Source organism: Myxine glutinosa, chromosome 3 (assembly GCF_964187855.1).
Source record: "Myxine glutinosa chromosome 3, kmMyxGlut1.1, whole genome shotgun sequence".
Classification (NCBI taxonomy): domain Eukaryota; kingdom Metazoa; phylum Chordata; class Myxini; order Myxiniformes; family Myxinidae; genus Myxine; species Myxine glutinosa.
Window position 1 is genome coordinate 152,143,251 of NC_136263.1, and position 19,541 is coordinate 152,162,791.

Here is a 19,541-nt window from a genome sequence, read left to right on the forward strand (position 1 = left end):
TATATATATATATATATATATATACTAGCAGAAGTACCCGGCATTGCTGAGTGGGGGAGGGGAGGGGGAGGGGGAGGGGGAGGGGAGGGGGAGGGGGAAGGGGAGGGGGAAGGGGAGGGGAGGGGAACAGGGGGGAGAGCGAGCCCCTTGGTAAAGCGAGCGATTTTTTTTTTATAGCGTCATAGCGTCATAGCGTTCATAGCGTTCATAGCGTTTCATAGCGTCATAGCGATTTTTTTTTTTCATAGCGTCATAGCGTTCATAGCATCATAGCGTTCATATCGTTCATCGCGTCATAACGTTCATAGCGTTTCATGGCGTCATAGCGATTTTTTTTTTCATAGCGTCATATCGTTCATAGCGTTTCATAGCGTCATAGCGTCATATCGTTCATAGCGTTCATCGCGTTCATAGCGTTTCATAGCGATTTTTTTTTCCATCGCGTCATAGCGTCATCACGTGATCGCTCTGAGCGAATCAGCGCCCACCTGCTCTGATTCCGTCGATTCCGTGCGCTGAAATGCGCTGAGGTAAATATGAATAAAAAATATGGATCGTCAAATATTTTGAGTTCAGCCATGTTCGTCCCAGGCTCAATGGCCATGTCTATGCCAAATATCAAGCATGTAAGCCTCTCCGTTTAGGAGTCTATCGGTAACATTACACACACACACACACACACACACACACACACACACACACAAACTGTGTTTTATATATATAGATACATACAAATATATACAGACTTGGCATTTAATATGGAATATTTTTTTTTTCTTGACTTGGGTTGACTTTCTTAACTCAGTATATCAATCTGGTGAGTTTCTTTTACACTTTGGTGATTTATTTGTTGGAAGAACCATGTCACTGATTGTCTGTCGCAGCAAGAAGTCGACAACAGGATTATATCACAGGTGGCGTGGCAAAATGTACGGACAGGTGCATTTGATGATTGGCTTCACAGTCGGGTATACAAGGGTTGTTGCGTTCTGTATTCATGGAAAACAACTGCTGCACATCTCCAAAAGTTATTGCCGCTTCCTCTGGAGATGGTCCATCAACTCGACAATGCTGTTTGTCATGGAGTGGTAGCTTTACGAAATTACGGCATGAAACAGCGTGCTATTGCTCGGCAGTATGGCATCACTCAAGGTCAGGTGTCAAAGATCCTGAAACGAAATGCTCAGAGGGGTGTCCCTTCTCCAATACCGAGGCCAGGACGTCCCCGCAGAACCACAAGGAGGGATGATCGCGCCAGCTGCACCGGTAAGTCCGCAATGGCCGTACCAAGTCAGCTAATCGGCTTAGGGCTGAGTGGCAGCAACTGACAAATGTGCCTGTATCCAGAAGGCTTGTCAACCAACGACTGGTTCAAGCAGGCTGTCGTGCCAGGCATCCCCTGAGAAAGCCACGCCTGACCAGACAACATCGTCAGCGCCGATTGCAGTGGGCCAGAGGGCACCATCAATGGCAGCGAGGACACTGGAATCACGTGATCTTCAGTGACGAGTCTAGATTTCTGGTCTATCGTCAAGATGGCCACGTCCGAGTGCGCAGACAAGTGCATGAAGCCTACAACAAAGATTGTATAGTGCCAAGAGTCCAAGCTGGAGGTGGTGGGGTGACAGTTTGGGCTGCTTTTCATGCAGGGGGCAAAACTGACCTGGTTGTTCTGAATGGAAACCGAAACCAGTTCAAGTACAGGGCCATTCTGGAGGAAACATTGCTTCCATTTGCTCGTGCAGCCTTTCGAGGAAACTTTGTCTTCCAAGATGACAATGCACGGCCTCATCGTGCTCGCATGATCCAACACTTTCTTGCTGACCGTGGTGTAGAGCATATGGAGTGGCCTGCCATGTCCCCGGATATGAATTCGATAGAGAACTTGTGGGTAGAATTAACGCGTCAAATCGACCACTTGGACCAGCAGCCGACCTCTGTGCGTGAATTGCAGCAGGCTATTGTCACTGCATGGCAAGCGATTCCTGTCCAAACCTTGGCAAATCTCGTGAACAGCATGCCTCAACGTGTATGTGCTCTCCTGAATGCTCGTGGGGGTTACACGAAGTACTGAACTGTCATTTTACTGTCCGTAATCCCAGTCGTAATTTAACTTTTGTTTTTGTTTAAAAAAAAATTGGCTAATGTGCAAAATAAAGAGATACTTCTGGAAAACGTACAGAAGTTTAACACAGTACTGTCCACGAATTGAGTTCGATATCAGTTTACATCACTTTCAAGGATCAATTTATTTGTTTCGAAATGTCAAATGTGGTTTTTGTTTCTTTTAAAGGTCACATTAACAAAATCTAGAATAATTTCAACATAATTCCAATGAACTTTTGGTTCTAAGACATCTTGAAAAGTAGGTTCACCCCCACCAAAAAATATTCCATATTAAATGCCAAGTCTGTATATACAGTACATATAAATATATACATGTATACATACATATACATATATATATATATGTAGCGATTACCGGAAGCATACACAATCACCATGCACCGGCCGATGACGCAACCGGCGATCGGTTACTTGGCCGGACTCGCCCGGACGTGTCCAGACTTGCCTTCTCCCGGGCGAACGCTTGACTTGCATACTACGCCCCGTTGAGAGGCGTGGCTTACCTATTTGCATACCACGCCCGCCTGAGGCGTAGCTTTTGTGTGTTGAACGGGACTTATAAATTGCCGCCCGTTCGATCGGCTGATTCAGTGCTTTTGAGTTCTTTCGAGTGAGCTGGAAATAAATAGCTCAGTGAAACTTCATTCCTGGCGTCGTCCATTTTGTCCTGTTTTATCGTCCGAGCATAGCTCCCACATATACATATACATATACATATATATATATATATATATGTATGTATATATATATATATATATATATATATATATATATATATATATATATATGTATGTATATATATATATATATATATATATATATATATATATATATATATATATATATATATATATATATATATATATACTACTGTGTTCAAAAAGTATCCGACCTTTATTTTTCGTGCGTAAAAAAAAAGAAGCTAGGGAGGCGTTGATTGGTGCACGTATGTAGGCGATCCTAATGCGCACGCGTGAATTTTTCCCACCTGCAGAAGCTGTCATTCGACGGCAGACCGCCGATGAGTGAGGACATGTAAGTGCGCGCCTTCGGATTTTCGTTTTTGACAAAATGACGGAAAAACTTGAACAACGCTACTGCATCAAATTTTGTGTTAAGCTTGGCGATTCCCAAGTGGAAACGATCCGCAAGATTCAACACCATTCATTCCATTATGAAGGAGGATTTGGGCTTCAGGAGAATCTCAGCGAAGTTCGTACCAAAGCTGCTAACGATTGAGCAGAAGCAACTCCGTTTGGAGATCGCACAGGACATGCTGGAGACTGTGAACAGCGATCCCAGCTTCCTCAACACAGTGATCACTGGCGATGAGTCCTGGGTTTATGGGTACGACCCAGAAACCAAGTTGCAGTCATCACAATGGAAGCATCCAACATCCCCGAGGCCAAAAAACACAAAATTTGATACAGTAGCGTTGTTCAAGTTTTTCCGTCATTTTGTCAAAAACGAAAATCCGACGGCGCTCACTTACATGTCCTCACTCATCGGCGGTCTGCCGTCGAATGACAGCTTCTGCAGGTGGGAAAAAATTCACGCGTGCGCATTAGGATCGCCTACATACGTGCACCAATCAACGCCTCCCTAGCTTCTTTTTTTTTACGCACGAAAAATAAAGGTCGGATACTTTTTGAACACACTACGTATACATATATATATATACATATATATATACATATATATATATATATATATATATATATATATGTATATGTATTTATATATATATATATATATGTTCATATGAATAACATTACAAACTAGTATTTAGTGATGCGCTCAGACATCGACATTTATCAAAAAAAGGCGCTATAAGGAAGCGCTATATGAAATAGGTTTTTCATCAAAATTATGTTGCATTCAATATAAGAATGACTTTATTACAGCTTTTTAAAAATCTGTTACTACATTACTGAAATAAGGGCCACTCTTGTAAACACATAAGCTTTCCAGCATGAAAACATTCACCAACACACGATACAGCTCTCCAATCTGTTAAATATTCTGCACGGCATCCAGTTTTGCATTTGCATCTCATTAAGGTTTGATCAGACTACAGGCTGTTAATTCAGCCCTGCTAATGTCTCTTGCTAATTACATGAGCCACGTGGTGGTGCTTGCTAATTAAAGTGGCTGAGACGCTGGCTGCGAGGGCCTGCCATATTCTCTGCTGCTTTTCGTTGATTATCCAACACGAGCCGCCTGAATTACGGCAGGGGAAAAAAAATTGCCAGAATTTATTTACTTCATTCTCTGGACTGTATCATTTATTACTTAGAGCTGTAATTCTTAGTAAGGGAATGAGGGAGGTGGGGGGGTGGGGAGGTGGGGGGGGGGGGGGGACTACCAACAATTAATGATTCTCTGGCTGCCTCTTTAGGTATCTAATTACAGAAGCTTTGCAGATTATTGGCATGACTCTTCCGCCAAACATGAAAGAGCTAGTAAACACAAGTAGACCTGGTGCCACCTAGTGCTAAAATGTCTCTTGCATTTTGATTTCATTTGATTTGATGTACCATACTCTTTACAGAGCGTTGGTGCTGCCAAAGCAGTTTTTGGCAACAGTTATACTGGACGCTTTTCCTTTGCCTTCGGAGCGTTGTTTTGTCCATACTTTATCCTTCTAAATGCTGAGTGCCAAGCAAAGAAGAAGCACGTATTTTTAGTTTTAGGTATGACTCGGCCTGGATTTAAATCACCGAACTCCCAGACTCAGAGCGGATGCTCCAACCATTACGCCACTCAATCTGGTTATATTACATTCGTAAATGCAAAATGCCTATCAGCTCAATTTGTTACGCACACCCCTGTCACGTCTGTACCTTCTGCCTATCGAAAAAATTCTGCAAAGCTCAATTTACCGAGCTCTGCTGACATCTTCATTGTCATAATTGTCCCCATTTGAGCATAATTTGTAGAGGGCCTCTCAAAAAGGCTGCCTCTTCTCGCAGCTCGTGGGTCAGAAAGGCCTGAACCCTCATGAACATTGTTCATATCATCGGGTTCCCTGCTTGGTTCCTTGGCACATTTGAAAGTCGACAGCTCTATTCTTGATGCATTTACAATATGGCTGTCATACAGCCATAGTGCACTGATACCATAAAGGTAGTGTGGAGGGTTCCCAATATTTATGCCAGCGAAATTTTCTGTGTTAGCTCAGCGTTGGGTTATGCATCATATCCAAAAAAAGGGAAATAATTTTGCTGGGAGCATCATGCACATAATGATACTGAACCATTACAAACACCTGAAAGGAAGTCCAATTGCATTATTAAGACAGACAAAATGCCACAAAAATCGGACAAATACAGTTGATACTGATAAATATCATGCAGCAACATGTTCCGCACATCCTCATGAGCAAGAGAAGATTTTTGGTGATGTCTACGTTCGATTTGAATCCGGATCCAGTTAACAACTCTCATCCCGGTGCTTCACAGGCAGGGTGATTTGTCAATGTGTGTGCCGTCCCTAAGATGGAAGTCAAACGGATGTCCCTTCTGCATTAGTTGGTGGACGTTAAAGGTCCCAAGTTGTCCTTCGCGAAGTCGAGGTGGGCTAAAGCCGACAACCTGTCCAAATTCCAAATTCCAGCCCTAACCTACAGAGGGCATTGCATCAGCGGCACAGCCATGCCCTCAGCCAATAATGCTGAATATAAAAGAAGAAGAAGAATGTACAATATCCACCTTGCTAAAGACTGCTTGATACGTCTGATGGATTGGGACGACCAAAAAAAAAACACTGGTGCCAATGCTGCGAGCCAGGGGATGAAATGGAAGGTGTATCATCATGTAGAAAAGCAGTCACTTTACTGATCAATATGATGTGATATGGAGGCACCGTTGGGAAAATCCACAATATACCATCGGAGTTGCAAATAAAATCCACAGCTTCACACCTATCTGTAAGGCCACCCCACACCTTGCCGAGGTATAGATGTTCAGCTCATGCACATTGCAGGGTGGTAACAGTAGCTGCAGACCACAAAACGCATGCATTCTTACAAAATTATTTATTTCAAAATACTGTTTGTAGGAGACAGTAAATGCGTAGGCATTTGGTAGACAATCACCAGATGTCAGTCCAGTATCTGCCGTTACTAGTTGGTGATGTTAAAAGATTCCATGGTGTCCTTCGTAAAGACTAGGTGGGCTAACGCCAACACCATGGCCAAATTCCAAACCTAACCTACAGAGGGCATTGCATAAGTGGCAAAGCCGCAGCCTCAGTCAATAATGCTACCCAACAGCTTTGTGCTGCATACAAAGGAAGAAGAAGAAATTAAAATATCCACCTTGCTAAAGACTGCTTGATAAGTCTAGTGAATTGGGATGACTGAAACGTGCCAATGCTGCAAGCTAAGGGAGGAAATGGAAAGTGTATCATCATTTAGTGGATTATGTTTACACATATCGTGTAAGCAGTAAAAAAACAAACCGTGCTTCGTACGTAGGTACATAATAAATAGTACAGGCAATCATCACTGACCTGCTAGACTAGGAATATTATCTGAAAAGGGGCCCAGAAATCACATGAGGGGTAACTGTTTGTTACAAGCTGTCACCCATGCTAGGATTGAACCATGACACCTCCTGAGCAATATTAGCCTGGATGACACTTGATATTTTGATTTGGGACCTCACAGTGGGTTATTTTGTGAAAAAGGTCAATCGCAAAATATCTGATTTTCTCGAAAATACAAAAATGTCAATAAAATGACCAATAATTCAGTTACAAACTTATTTTTGGTGTCAAAATGAGCAGAATAACAATACATATTGTAAAAATATTGGTTTATACTATAATATCGGGAAATTTTACAAAGAATGGCAAAAAATACAAAAAAATGCCGAATAATTATTTCGGTTTCACCGTAAACATATAACAAAAATTGCAATAACTTCACAAATAAACATCCCATGCATATGTTTTAGGTATCAAAATCATTCATTATTATTCCCTCACATAACAATAACAGACATTTGGTTTACAACTGTGAATAAGACTGATTAATTACAACAAACATAACCCACCCCCCTAGTGAAACTTAAGATTCGCTGACCGGTAATATTTGTAAGAACATGATATTGATGTCATATAAACAAGTAACCATGGACTGAAAATGCTGCTAATTGCATATGTGCAAGTTTACATGTACATGAAATGAAATAAAAGAATGTCGTGTTTAGGTCACGCAGAGTCCGTTTCAATTGCCACACTGTATGGGTTGTGACACACTCCGTTATTACAGGTACACGCAGCTATGCACTTCAAGTTCTTGGCCCTACAAGAGCATCTGGCAGTTGCACAATTTTTGCACTTGCAGCAGACTATGTCTGTGAACTCGTTTGGCAGAGGATCGTCCACACTGACGTGTGGGTGTAGTCTCCTCATAGCATTCTCGTACCATCCACTTCCAATGGACGACTCGATTTCAGGGATTAGTACACCTGCCTGGTACCACACCTGAGCCTGGTGGTGTGCGCATTTGATGTGTTGCTCAAGACATTTTCGAGTTGGCGGAAGCTTTTCTTGGTCTTTGGTGCCCTTTTGAAACATGCGGTATCGCACATCGTTGATGTTAGTTTCGTCCGAAGCTGGTGAGTAAATGCGGCAGAAGAACTCTTCCACACTCCGTATGGTGGATTCTGACAGTGTGCCACGTCCGAGGTCATTAAGCAATGCTCCGTGTTGCTGGAATACCTTCCATGTCGTCTTTTTCCCGTGTCCACTTGGTTGACTGACTGTGTCACATCCTGTAACCGCATGGTACGCCAGGATGTTACGCTGCATGGTCGGTGTCAACTGTATGTCGTGCACAGCCACATAACGCCGTTGCTGCCTTGTGCCAGCTCTCATCCAGAGCTCTCCACTTAATTGTCCCGCGAGGTGTGTGAGCAGTACCAATACGTCGGTGTCCCTGCACGAGACTATGATCCGTTCGTATCCATCCATATAGGCCGCCTTGGCATGCACTATTATACGTGTATCGGCCTCCTCGTGAGATGATTGCAGCTGTTCAACATCAGACCCCAGTGACGATGCTACTTTGGTTTCTTCCTCAAACCCCCCTGCAGTGATCGACTCACAAGTGGGTCGGCTCTTTTTTGCCTCCAACATCATTTGATCGCTGAGAAAGTTGGTTAGATTTGCCTTGTTTTCTGGTAAGTCCATGAACTGCTTCCAGTTGGCAGGGAGTGGAATCTCTCTGCTGTCGATCTTGCGCCGGATAGAACGTACTCGCCCCTCTCTCCTTTCCCGGGTCCCAGACTTGATTGATGTCATACGATATCGATCGAAAACCACATCGACTCTTGAGCAGTGCTGATTGAAATGACTGAACACTGATGCATTGAAGACATCAGCCAGATCTCCAAATGACTTTGCCCCCGTTGGTTTTTCAATGGCTTGTACCAATGCCTGACCATCTATGATAAAACATGTCTTAAGCGAAGACACTGGCAGGACCTCGACAGTTACTCCACCCTCCAAGATCTTCCCGAGCGCAGCTTTATTCGTAGGACGTAGGCTTCCTGCCGTGTCTGCCAAAGAGAGTGGTACCGGTGTTAGTTCATGACTCAGAATAATTTTAAGGTCTATATCGCGTCCGGAGTCCTGTGCCACAAGAAGCCGCTGGAACAGAAGCCTGTCTGCTTTGATGGTTTGACGCTTTTGACTAGCATCCTTCATCTTTTCTAGTGTGTACATTGTCGTCAGTGTAGGACTCTGTGACTGTTTCAATTTTACATGAAAGCCGACGTCTTGTTTGCAAATCCGTGATTCCACAAATTCTTTGATCTTTGAAACTCCATGGGTTTCAGCGGTCAGTAAAGCGTCCTTGATGTTTTCAGGGGCAACATCCATTGTCATCAGACAGGTCAACTCGTCGCCTAAGTTGCTCTCACTGTCAAATATTTGGAATCGTGAGAACTGTTCCTGTAGCGTTTGAACATCTTCTCTGTCCTTCTTTATTCTTGCTGGACCGACATCTTTGTACACAGATGGTGCATACTCTGTGTCATCGATTGCCATGCCAAACATTGAAGTGGTCTCGTCAACAATTCGGCTTCGCTCATTGTATGTCAGGCACCATTTGTCCCTTGCACTGTCTGTTCGAGTTATTCCTATCAGACCACCAGCGACTTTCCCGACTTTGTTAACGTGCTCCAGTGCAAGATCAGTGCTAATTTGGTTGAAGCTCTTGCATGTTGATTTCACAACAAAGTCACCATCAATGAATTGTTGGTAGACGTCTGGATGTGAACTGTCTAGTTGACTTATATCAGCACCATATATCACTCCCCAGCGTGTGTAGTTTGTGTGGTCGTAGTGAGCAAACCAAGGCAGCATGGCCATAAATGCTGACTTATGCATCTGCCAGTCTCCGGTTCGTTCTGCACGTATGAACTGCAGCAAGACCAATACCATTTTCATGTAGTGTCTCCAATAGAGACCTGTTGGAGATAAGGTTTTGTCATACTGCTCCAGGAGTTCAAGGAGATGCGCATCCTTCACTGCTTCCCTCCAGTTTTCCCAATGCTTCAGATGGGTTACTCGTTTGTTCAAGATCCCCAAGTCCATCCAAAGATTGTGCTACTTCTTCCGACAGTTGTTGTAGTTCTTGTTCTCCGACCCCTTGATCTTGTGCCCATGCGAGAAAATGTGGCCACATGATCTGCCAGAGTGCCTCCACTGTCAGCTTGTGGGCTCTGGTCGTGCGGTTGGATGATTCCGCCATCATGTTGTTTTGGGCTGTGTTCTCGCCATACACCAAACTTTCGGACCATATCTGTTGAAGGCCAGAATCTGCATAGTGTTGCCCAATGGCTCTCATGAGGTTCTTGGCTATGTGGAAACCCCCCAGACGCAGAAAGAGAGTTTTACATGTGTCATGATTCTCCCACTGCAGTTCCTTTGCCTTCGCATACAGCTGTTCATCCAGCGTCAATACAGTGGACTGGCCAGGGTTCAGCTCCTGTGTGATTCGTAAGCAACGAAGTATAACTGTCCACAAGGTGTCCCTCTTCTGTGCCGGAGCATTGATGATAGGTAAGTAACCCACGGTTGTTGTTTCTTGTGTATCATTGATGACGCATTGATTGAAACCTGTCCATGCTGGAACTGATTGATTTGGACTGCTGTAATGTCGGACAAGAAGCCACGAAAGGTCTTTGATGTTTGCTCTCTTTATCATGTCTGGGTCTGGTGTGTAGCTATTAGTCTTCACTTCTGTGTCAAATCGTGGCTGGGCACGTGCACTGCAGTCTGGTGCAGGCGTAAGCTGCTGTAGCTCCGCTGGTACCTTGAGTGACCTTGCTTGTCCCATTTGCAGTGCTTGTCCACTGTGGTGTTGTGACGCCACTCTCTGGAAAGCAATCACCTGCGTTGCGTGGAATGTTCCCTTCCCATCGAGGGTTTCTTCTATAATATCGATATTATCAGCAGAAAATTGGAGAAACCGGCCTTCGACAAGGTTTGGTGGGACAGGAAACTGATCCTTTTTCGTTGAGTTGTCCAGTACGTGCTGCGCTAGAGTGGTATCTACACGTTGAACTTGACTGTAACTGATGCAGTGTCCGGCCTTGTGAAATATGTTCACCAGGTCCTTGGAACGAGTTGCTTGGTGAAGGGTCATTCCTCGCCCAACATGCTTTGGTGTCAGCACTTTCCCTTTGGAGACGGCATGTACAACATATTGGGCTATACTGAGAGATAACATCCTTGTTGTGTCATCAACTTCTGTTTCTCCTGGCTCGCCTGTCAGAAGTACACTGAGTAACATGAAGAGACTCTCGGGAATAATTTTAGCTGCGTTGTCTGCGTTGACAGAGGAACAGTCGTTATAAGAGGGCGAGTCTCGTATATCTGCTCTTATACGTAGAGCTGTGTGGTGTAATGCTAAGACCTGCTCCATATCCTGATATACAAATTGACTTGCATGCAAACCATGCTCGTAGCCTTCAGAGGTTGTATCATCTATTGTATCTGTTGTCTCTTTCAAGGCCTGTACAACAATTCACGCTGGTACGGTGGGGAACAACAATTGTGCTTTTTGTGGGTCAAGTTGCGGAATGGAGTCGATTTCTCCTTTAAGGAGATCTTGTAGTTTGTACTTGAAATGTGTCCTGTGTTGCTTGTAACTTCCAGCATCAACCTGACATTCAGCCATCAATTCAGAGTATCGTTCCCACACATCTAATAGGCTGTATATTTCTCCCTTGGTGATGCCAATAGAAATCTCATGTGCGACGGTTTTCAGACAAATCTCCCTAGGGTTTGGCTGCATCATTGGATCATGCTCACGGCCAGCTTTTCGTGTGAAGTTGACATAACATTTGAGATGGTACCGTACATCTCCAGCTACGAGCTCGTTCACACAAGCCAATCTGCAGCTCAAGAGAGGGTCAGTCTGAGCGGCTAGAAGCAGATTTTTAGAGAATGACAGGGATGCTGCAAGTCGGGTCTTGTCTTTGGACGTTTGCTGGCAGAAAACACACAGGTCCGTGTTCAATGCCTTGGCCTTGCTTCGCAGTACCTGAGAGGCTTGGTCGCCTGCATTGGTCGAAGCACCCTCCTCTGCACAGGTCTTAGTTTCAAAAAAAAATTTCAATCTACTGAGATGCATAGCACTTGTGAAAGTGCCATAACAGTCTTTGTGATAAACAAATTCAGTGTCACCAGATACAGATTGAAAACTTGCAGCTTCCAATCTCTCCACTAAGTCCCACCTTGCATAGTCTTGGTATTTTTTGCGCTCACTCAGTGCATGCTGCACTCTCTCCAGTCCGTTGCTTCCAAGCTTTCTAGTTGGTTTGTTAGACTGTTTCTGACATATAAAGCAAATGTTCCAATTAGTTGTAGTGTCCACGCTTCTTTTTCTCGGCTGTATGTGTGCTGCTGGTTCCATGACGCCACTGCTGATCAGCACCTGTTCAAAAGAAAAATACGTTAGATCTAGAAGCTAAAACCGACACCATTTTGATAAGCCAAGATTATTTAACATGATTAACAAAACAAACAACTTTTGGCAACATTAGATATATATTATATCACAAACTGGTTAGTGGTTATGGTACAAATATGTACGGATTATGTATATTTAATTGATATTATATTTGTATAGATATTCATTACGATTTGAAAATGAATAAACAAGAAATATGTAATGAAAAAGGCAAAGCAAATCGTACGCTGTGGTGGGAATGTAACGATCGTTAAACCATGGTACAGCCGACTGTTGCAACAATATTTATGGGGGGTGGGTTATGTTTGTTGTAATTAATCAGTCTTATTCACAGTTGTAAACCAATTGTATGTTACTGTTATGTGAGGGAATAATAATGAATGATTTTGATACCTAAAACATATGCATGGGATGTTTATTTGTGAAGTTATTGCAATTTTTGTTATATGTTTACGGTGAAACTGAAATAATTATTCGGCATTTTTTTGTATTTTTTGCCATTCTTTGTAAAATTTCCCGATATTATAGTATAAACCAATATTTTTACAATATGTATTGTTATTCTGCTCATTTTGACACCAAAAATAAGTTTGTAACTGAATTATTGGTCATTTGATTGACATTTTTGTATTTTCGAGAAAATCAGATATTTCACGATTGACCTCTTTCACAAAATAACCCACTGTGAGGTCCCAAATCAAAATATCAAGTGTCATCCAGGCTAATATTGCTCAGGAGGTGTCATGGTTCAATCCTAGCATGGGTGACAGCTTGTAACAAGCAGTTACCCCTCATGTAAGTTTTTGATATTATATTCCTAGTCTATGTTGTTAGATATCTATTCGGGTTTTATTTACTTATTTATTTATTATGCATACACGTTTACGGTTTTGCCGTAAATTTTCATTGAGATTTTTATTTCACAATTTACACTTGTATAACTTACAATTTTCAAATGCTAGGTGTTGATTGAAGTTTTTGCTTTTTCTTTTTTACAGACTCATTTATGGTTTTTTACATAAATTTTAATATACGGGCGCTTTTTCTTTTTTTAATTTACAGACATTATTGTCATGTTTATTTCAAAGTTTGCAGTTATAGAAATTACAATTTTCGAAGCTAGATATTGATTGAGGTTTTTTCGGGGAGGTTTTTATACATATGCATTTACGGTATTTTTTTTTAATGTAAATTTTCATTTACAGACACTTTCCGACGGTTCTGTGATATTTTCCCGTATACCGGCTTCGATGTCCATCGGCACGCCAAATTTTAGTTTTCTACGACACCAGCAAGGTACCGAACATTAATATCAGTCAATCAGTGGTTAAAAAGAGCTTTATATATTGGACAACGCAGTCATTTTACTTAACGGTATGATGTGATATGGAGGCACCGTTGAGAAAATCCACAATATACCATCGGAGTTGCAAATAAAATCCACAGCTTCACACCTAATCTGTAAGGCCACCCCACACCTTGCCGAGGTATCGATGTTCAGCTCTTGCACATTACGGGGTCGTAGCGGTGGCTGCAGACCACAAAACACATGCATTCTCACAAAAAAAATACAGTATGTAGGAGGCAGTAAATGTGTGGAGGCATTTGGTAGACTTTTTTTTTTTTGTATACAGAATCGAGGTTCATGTAAGAGCTAACACATTGAACACGAAAACATACACTGACACACAAAACATGCGCACCTCCCCATCTTGTCGACCGCTCCCCTTTTTATATACTTTGTTTGCTTGTTTGTTTGATTTGTTTGTTTGATAAATATTAGCTCTTTCACGAGCCTCGATTCTGTATACAAAAAAAAATTAAGGGAGCTGGAGACAGGATGGGGAGAGAGGGAAGCACACAAGCACAACAACAGAAGAGAACAGGGACGTCGGTAGATCTGTGGAAGGGGGAGGGATGGGGGGAGGAGGAAGGGGCAAAGGGCGTAAAGAACACTTCCAGGAATTTCAGGAAAGAAATTGGGGATTTAAAGAGGTGGATTTGGGGTGTTTTAACGGGGGTAGAAAAGATCAAGGTTTTGGATGGGGATGGGATAAGAGATGGGATAAGAGATGGTGGTGAACAGCTGTTTTAAAGAACTGGAGGGAGGAGTGGGATTGAAGAGAGTGTGGGAGTGTGTTCCAGAGGTGGGATAAAAGAGGAGTGAAGGAGTGAAGGTGAGCAGGGAGTCTTGATTTTGGCTGTTTCACCAGAAGAGGGTTACTGGAAGATCTTGTGAGTCCTGCAGGAATATTTGGGGGACAGAGCACAGACATTGCAGGGGGAACAAGGCCGGAGAGGAGTCGGAAGAAGACAGAAAGACCACTTACCTGCCTGCTTGTGTGGGCAGGGTGACAAACTCCACAAACCTGGAGCCCGGACACCATCGAACAGCAGCCCCACCCTCGCCAGGGCATGTGAGGCAGGAGCACCAGCTAGGTGTGAGGCAGGAGCACCAAACCGGTGTGAGGCAGGAACACCAGCCCAGAGGAGAGAGCAGTATTCCATTGAGCTGCGGATGAAAGGTTTGTATGTGATGAGGAGCTCAGAAGTGCCCAGAAAGGAATTCGCATGACGGAGGATGCCCTGTTGGCGACTGGCTTTGGAGGCCAGCTTCGAAATGTGGTTTTCCCAGGAAAGATCATGGCAGATAGTGAGACCCAAAAGCTAGAGTGACAGAACTTCTTCAAAAGGATTGTTCATAAAGTAGATGGGAGGGTTGTCCAGATGATCTTTTCGGAGAGACAAAGTAAGAGTGTGAGATTTGTCAGGATTGAAAGACATGTTCCACTTGTTTGACCAGTCTGTGATTTTGTCCAGGTCTGCAGAGAGTGAGGAGGCTGCAGACTGTCAATCTGAGGGATGAGGTATGGAGCGGCAGAGTGTGGAGTCATCAGCAAAGAGATAGAGAGGATTTCCAGAGAGTCGGAGAGATCATTGATGAAGACCAGAAAAAGCACAAGGCCCAGAACACTGCCTTGAGGAACTCCAGCTAGAACAGGAAGGGGACATGAGAGAAATCCATTCAGGGCCACACGTTGACTGAGACCAGAAAGGAAGTCTGCAAGCCATGTGCGGAGGTTTCCATGGATACCATACGAGGAGAGTTTGGTGAGCAGAGCAGGGTGCCAGACCATATCGAAGGCTCGATATATGTTTTGGGAGACAGCTCTGATTTCCTCTTTGGCATTGAGGACCTCCATCCATTGTTGAGACAGCAGAAGCAGCATGTCCAGAGTAGAATGACCTGGTCTGAATCCAAATTGATGATCCGAGATCAAGCCATTGGAGAAGAGGAAGGATTTGAATACAGAAGCGATGATCGATTCCATGACCTTGCTGATAATTCGGAGCAGGCTGATTGGTCTGTAGTTGCAAGGATCTGTTTTCGCCCCTTACTTGTGCAAAGCGGTAATGTTGGCTGATTTTCAAGCAGATGGCAGATGACCTTGAGCAAAATAGAGGGTGAAGAGAACAGAGAGAGGGAGTGAAAGAGCAGAATAACAGGATTTTAGGACCCGTGGGCTGATGCCGCCTGGTCCAGTTGCAGAATCAGAGTCGAGGTTTGACACAAATTTCTCCACCTTGTCAGGAGAGAAGGACTCAGAGTCCAGGAGCAGCTGGGTTCGACTGGTTAGGTGGGTACAGAGAGAGGTGGGTTTTGGACACAAGATTCTGAGGCAAACACAGAGTTGAGGCATTCGGCTTTGTCACATGCGCTTTCGGCTGTGTATCCGTTTTGAGGTAAGGGTGGGGATGGAGGGGTAACAAACACCAGAAACAGAAATCATTCACCAGACAATCACCACCAGAAACCAGAACCAGAAACCAATCACCACCAGAAACAGAAATCATTCACCAGACAATCACCACCAGAAACCAGAACCAGAAACCAATCACACCAGACAAACACCAGAAACAGAAATCAAAAAGACATTCACCAGATATCAGATTTATAGTCAACAACCTTCTCTTATTTTGACATCACATGCCGGTGTTGCAGGATTATCAGCTAGCAATGGCTGAGGTTAACGTCTATCAAATATAAACTGATAAACTGTTTTACTGCAATGGTGGAACCATCTTTTGGATGGGGGAAGAGGAGTGGGATTGAAGAGAGTGTGGAAGTTTGTTTCAGAGGCGGGAGAAAAGAGGAATGAAGGAGTGAAGGTGAGCAGAGAGTCTTGATTTTGGAAGTTTCACCAGAAGAAGGTTAGTTTGGGGGACAGAGCACAGATAGAGCAAGGGGAGCCGGCCGGAGAGGAGTCGGTAGTAGACAGAAAGGCCACCTACCTGCCTGCTTGTGTGGGCAGGGTGACAAACTCCACCAATCGGTAGCCAAACCAAACTCCACCCTCGAACAGCAGCCCAGATCCATTCTGCAGTGGATTAATAGACAAACACATTCATTTTATTGCGTATTGTTTACTCATTGGATCTTAAAGCACATTGTGTAGAAGTACACTACGGTTGCTCGCTTGTTCGTTTTCATTTTTTTTAAAATTGGTTTTATTCCCTCTTTAACTTTGTATGTAGACTTTCATCTCAATTGATCTTTGTGAACCTTTTTATATTCATCTTGATCTGGTCTCCATTATTTTTCCCATGGTGCACAAATAGATTGGAGCAAATCAAATTGATCTTGGTATGAATGACGATGTCGTTGTTTTGTTATATTCGTATTGTTGGTTGTGCGAAGTCTCATTTTATTCCAACCACTTGTTCTGGTTTTATTTTTTGTTGTTGTGGTTTTGTTGCAATCCTACTTTCTGCCAGAAAGTAGGTTCAATGCTGCCAAATCAGTCCCAAACACAAGGATTACACTGGGTAGTTTGCCTACCAGATGTAGACAGGGCAGGAATTTGTCATTTGTTCAGGGTGATAGTGAGGGCTCGCCAACTCTTCATGAAGGATGCCATGGGAGGTTCAAGATCCACAACTAATGCTGGAAGTTATGCATTTTAACATACATCCGAGGGACAGGTTTTAGCTTGGCCAAGATTCGAACGCAGACTAGACGTCTCAAGGGTGAGTGTGCATACACAAGGCTATCCTCTTGGCCATTCACTACTATTACTGCAATGATGTTAAGGAACTACTTGATTACTCCTGTTAGCGCACTTATACATGTGTGGGATACAGTTTACCTTCTTGAAACAATAAGACAAGAATATGATGAAGCAGAAAAACAGATAAGAGAAGCATTTAGAGAGGCCAATAAGAAGTGGTATGAAGATCGTTGCAAAGAAATATAAATAATTGGAGAAAAGGCACAATATGAGAGCATTACATGAGGAAGTTAACTTATTGACAGATCCGAAGAAAATAATAACTACAAATCGTGGTTGTATAAGGAGCAAGAAAGGAGAACTCCTTTTCCAAAAAGAAAGTGCAGAGAAACTATTGGTGGAGTACATCAGTGAGCTGTATGACGATGAAGACATAAGTGAAAGAGCATCATCAGAGGGAAGACAAGGACCAGAGGTAATTGAGGCAGAAGTCTTTGCAGCGATCAAAAGGATAAAAGTAAGAAAAGCACTTGGAATTGATGTGATACGAACAAAATGTATGGAAGCCCTGAGTGATTTTAAGCTTGGGATGCCGACAAATCTTTGCAACAAAATTTACAGAACAGGCTTCCAACCTGAGGATCTTATGCAGCCAGTGTTTATTAAGATCCAAAAGAAACCAACAGTCTAAAATGTTCAGAATGAATGATCGTTTTAAGGCAATTTTTCCCTGCTAGAGCGGGGGTTAGCCTTGCGGGCCCCCCGTGACAATCATGGTTCCCTGTTTGAGGCAATGTTTTTATGGCCGGATGCCCTTCCTGACGCCAACCCTTGGTCACGCTCTTACGATGCACAGGGATACGGTGTACCTATTCTAACCCGGGGTACACACCGGGATCATTCATCCCAGCAATCTGGTGCTCAATTTGCCGACCTGGGAAGGATGACAGGCTGAGTCAACCCCCCTGGTGTTAATTCAGCGATCGACCGGGATTCGAACCCAGGATCCTAGGATCCCAAGCCGGCACCCTAACCGCTAAGCCAACACCAGGCTCAGGCTCTAAAATGTTCAGAGCATAGGATCATTATTCTCATGAGTCATGTGATGCAAATGATTCAAAGAATCATTTTGGAGAGAAAGATCAGACGATAGAAACAGAGATAGATGATAGCCAGTCATGATTGAGAGTTTAGACCAAATAAAAGAACAACAGAGGACATCTTTAACCTGAGGGTAGGCATTGAAAGAAAACTGGATATTCAAAAACCTGTGTAAGTGTGCTTTATAGATTATGAGAAGGCATTTGATAGAGTTTACCATCAGAAAATAATGGAGTGCTTAGACAACCTGAAAATATACAGCAATGATAAAAAGATAATTCAGAACCTTTCCTGGAATCAATCAGTAGTGGTGAGACTTGATAACGGTTTGTCAGACAGCTTCCCAATCAAAAGAGGAGTGAGTCAGGGATGCGCTATGTACCAGCTATCTAACTGACCTAACCAGGTTGCAACATTGGTGCATTGAACATTAACAACTTGAGATACGCAGTGGACTCTGCATTGATGGCAGAAACAGAAGAGGCACTACAGGAAATTGTAAGTAACGTGAAAGTAGGAAGTGAGGAATATAGATTAAGAATGAATGTAAATAAGACCAAGACAATGGTGATAAGCAGAGACCTAACCCCTGGAAGTGAAAGTCCTGGAACAAGTAAAAAGGTTCACCTACCTGGGGCAGATCTTCACAAACGACGGGAGATGTAATAGTGAGATCCGAAGGAGAATTGAGATATCCCAGACTAGCTTCGTCCGAAATAAGGTAATTGTAACATCAAGGAAGCTGAAGCTGAATCTTAGGAAAAGAGTGATGAGGTGCTACATGCTGTCATCTATGGTATATGCAGCGGAGACATGGACAACAAACAAAGATACTATTGATAAGATAAATGCATTTGAGAAGTGGACATATTGGAGGATATTCCACATATCCTACACAAACAGGAAGACAAATGAGAAAGTTCTGGAAATGGCTGAAGAAAAGAGAAAAATTGTTGCATAACATTAAAGAGAGAAAGATACAATATTTCGGTCACATCAATAGACCAGATGGTAGACAGAGAAGTTATTGGAGGGAAAGATGGATGGTAAACATGGGAAAGGGAGGCAGAGGAGAAAATGGATGACTACATAACAGAATGGATGCAGTTGTTGCGCAAGACAGAGGTGGAGATCCATGGCAGTCAACCTTCTGGGTAGAAGATGTCACCAACTAACGAATGAACACGAGGTTCATCGCAACTATCGCTTTCTGTGCCGACAATTAGCGTCCATGAAATCCACAAAGCGTGCACAAATTGTGGTTTTATGCACGAGCCATGCAGGTGCCCCGCATACAATGAGGCATGTAGCTGTAA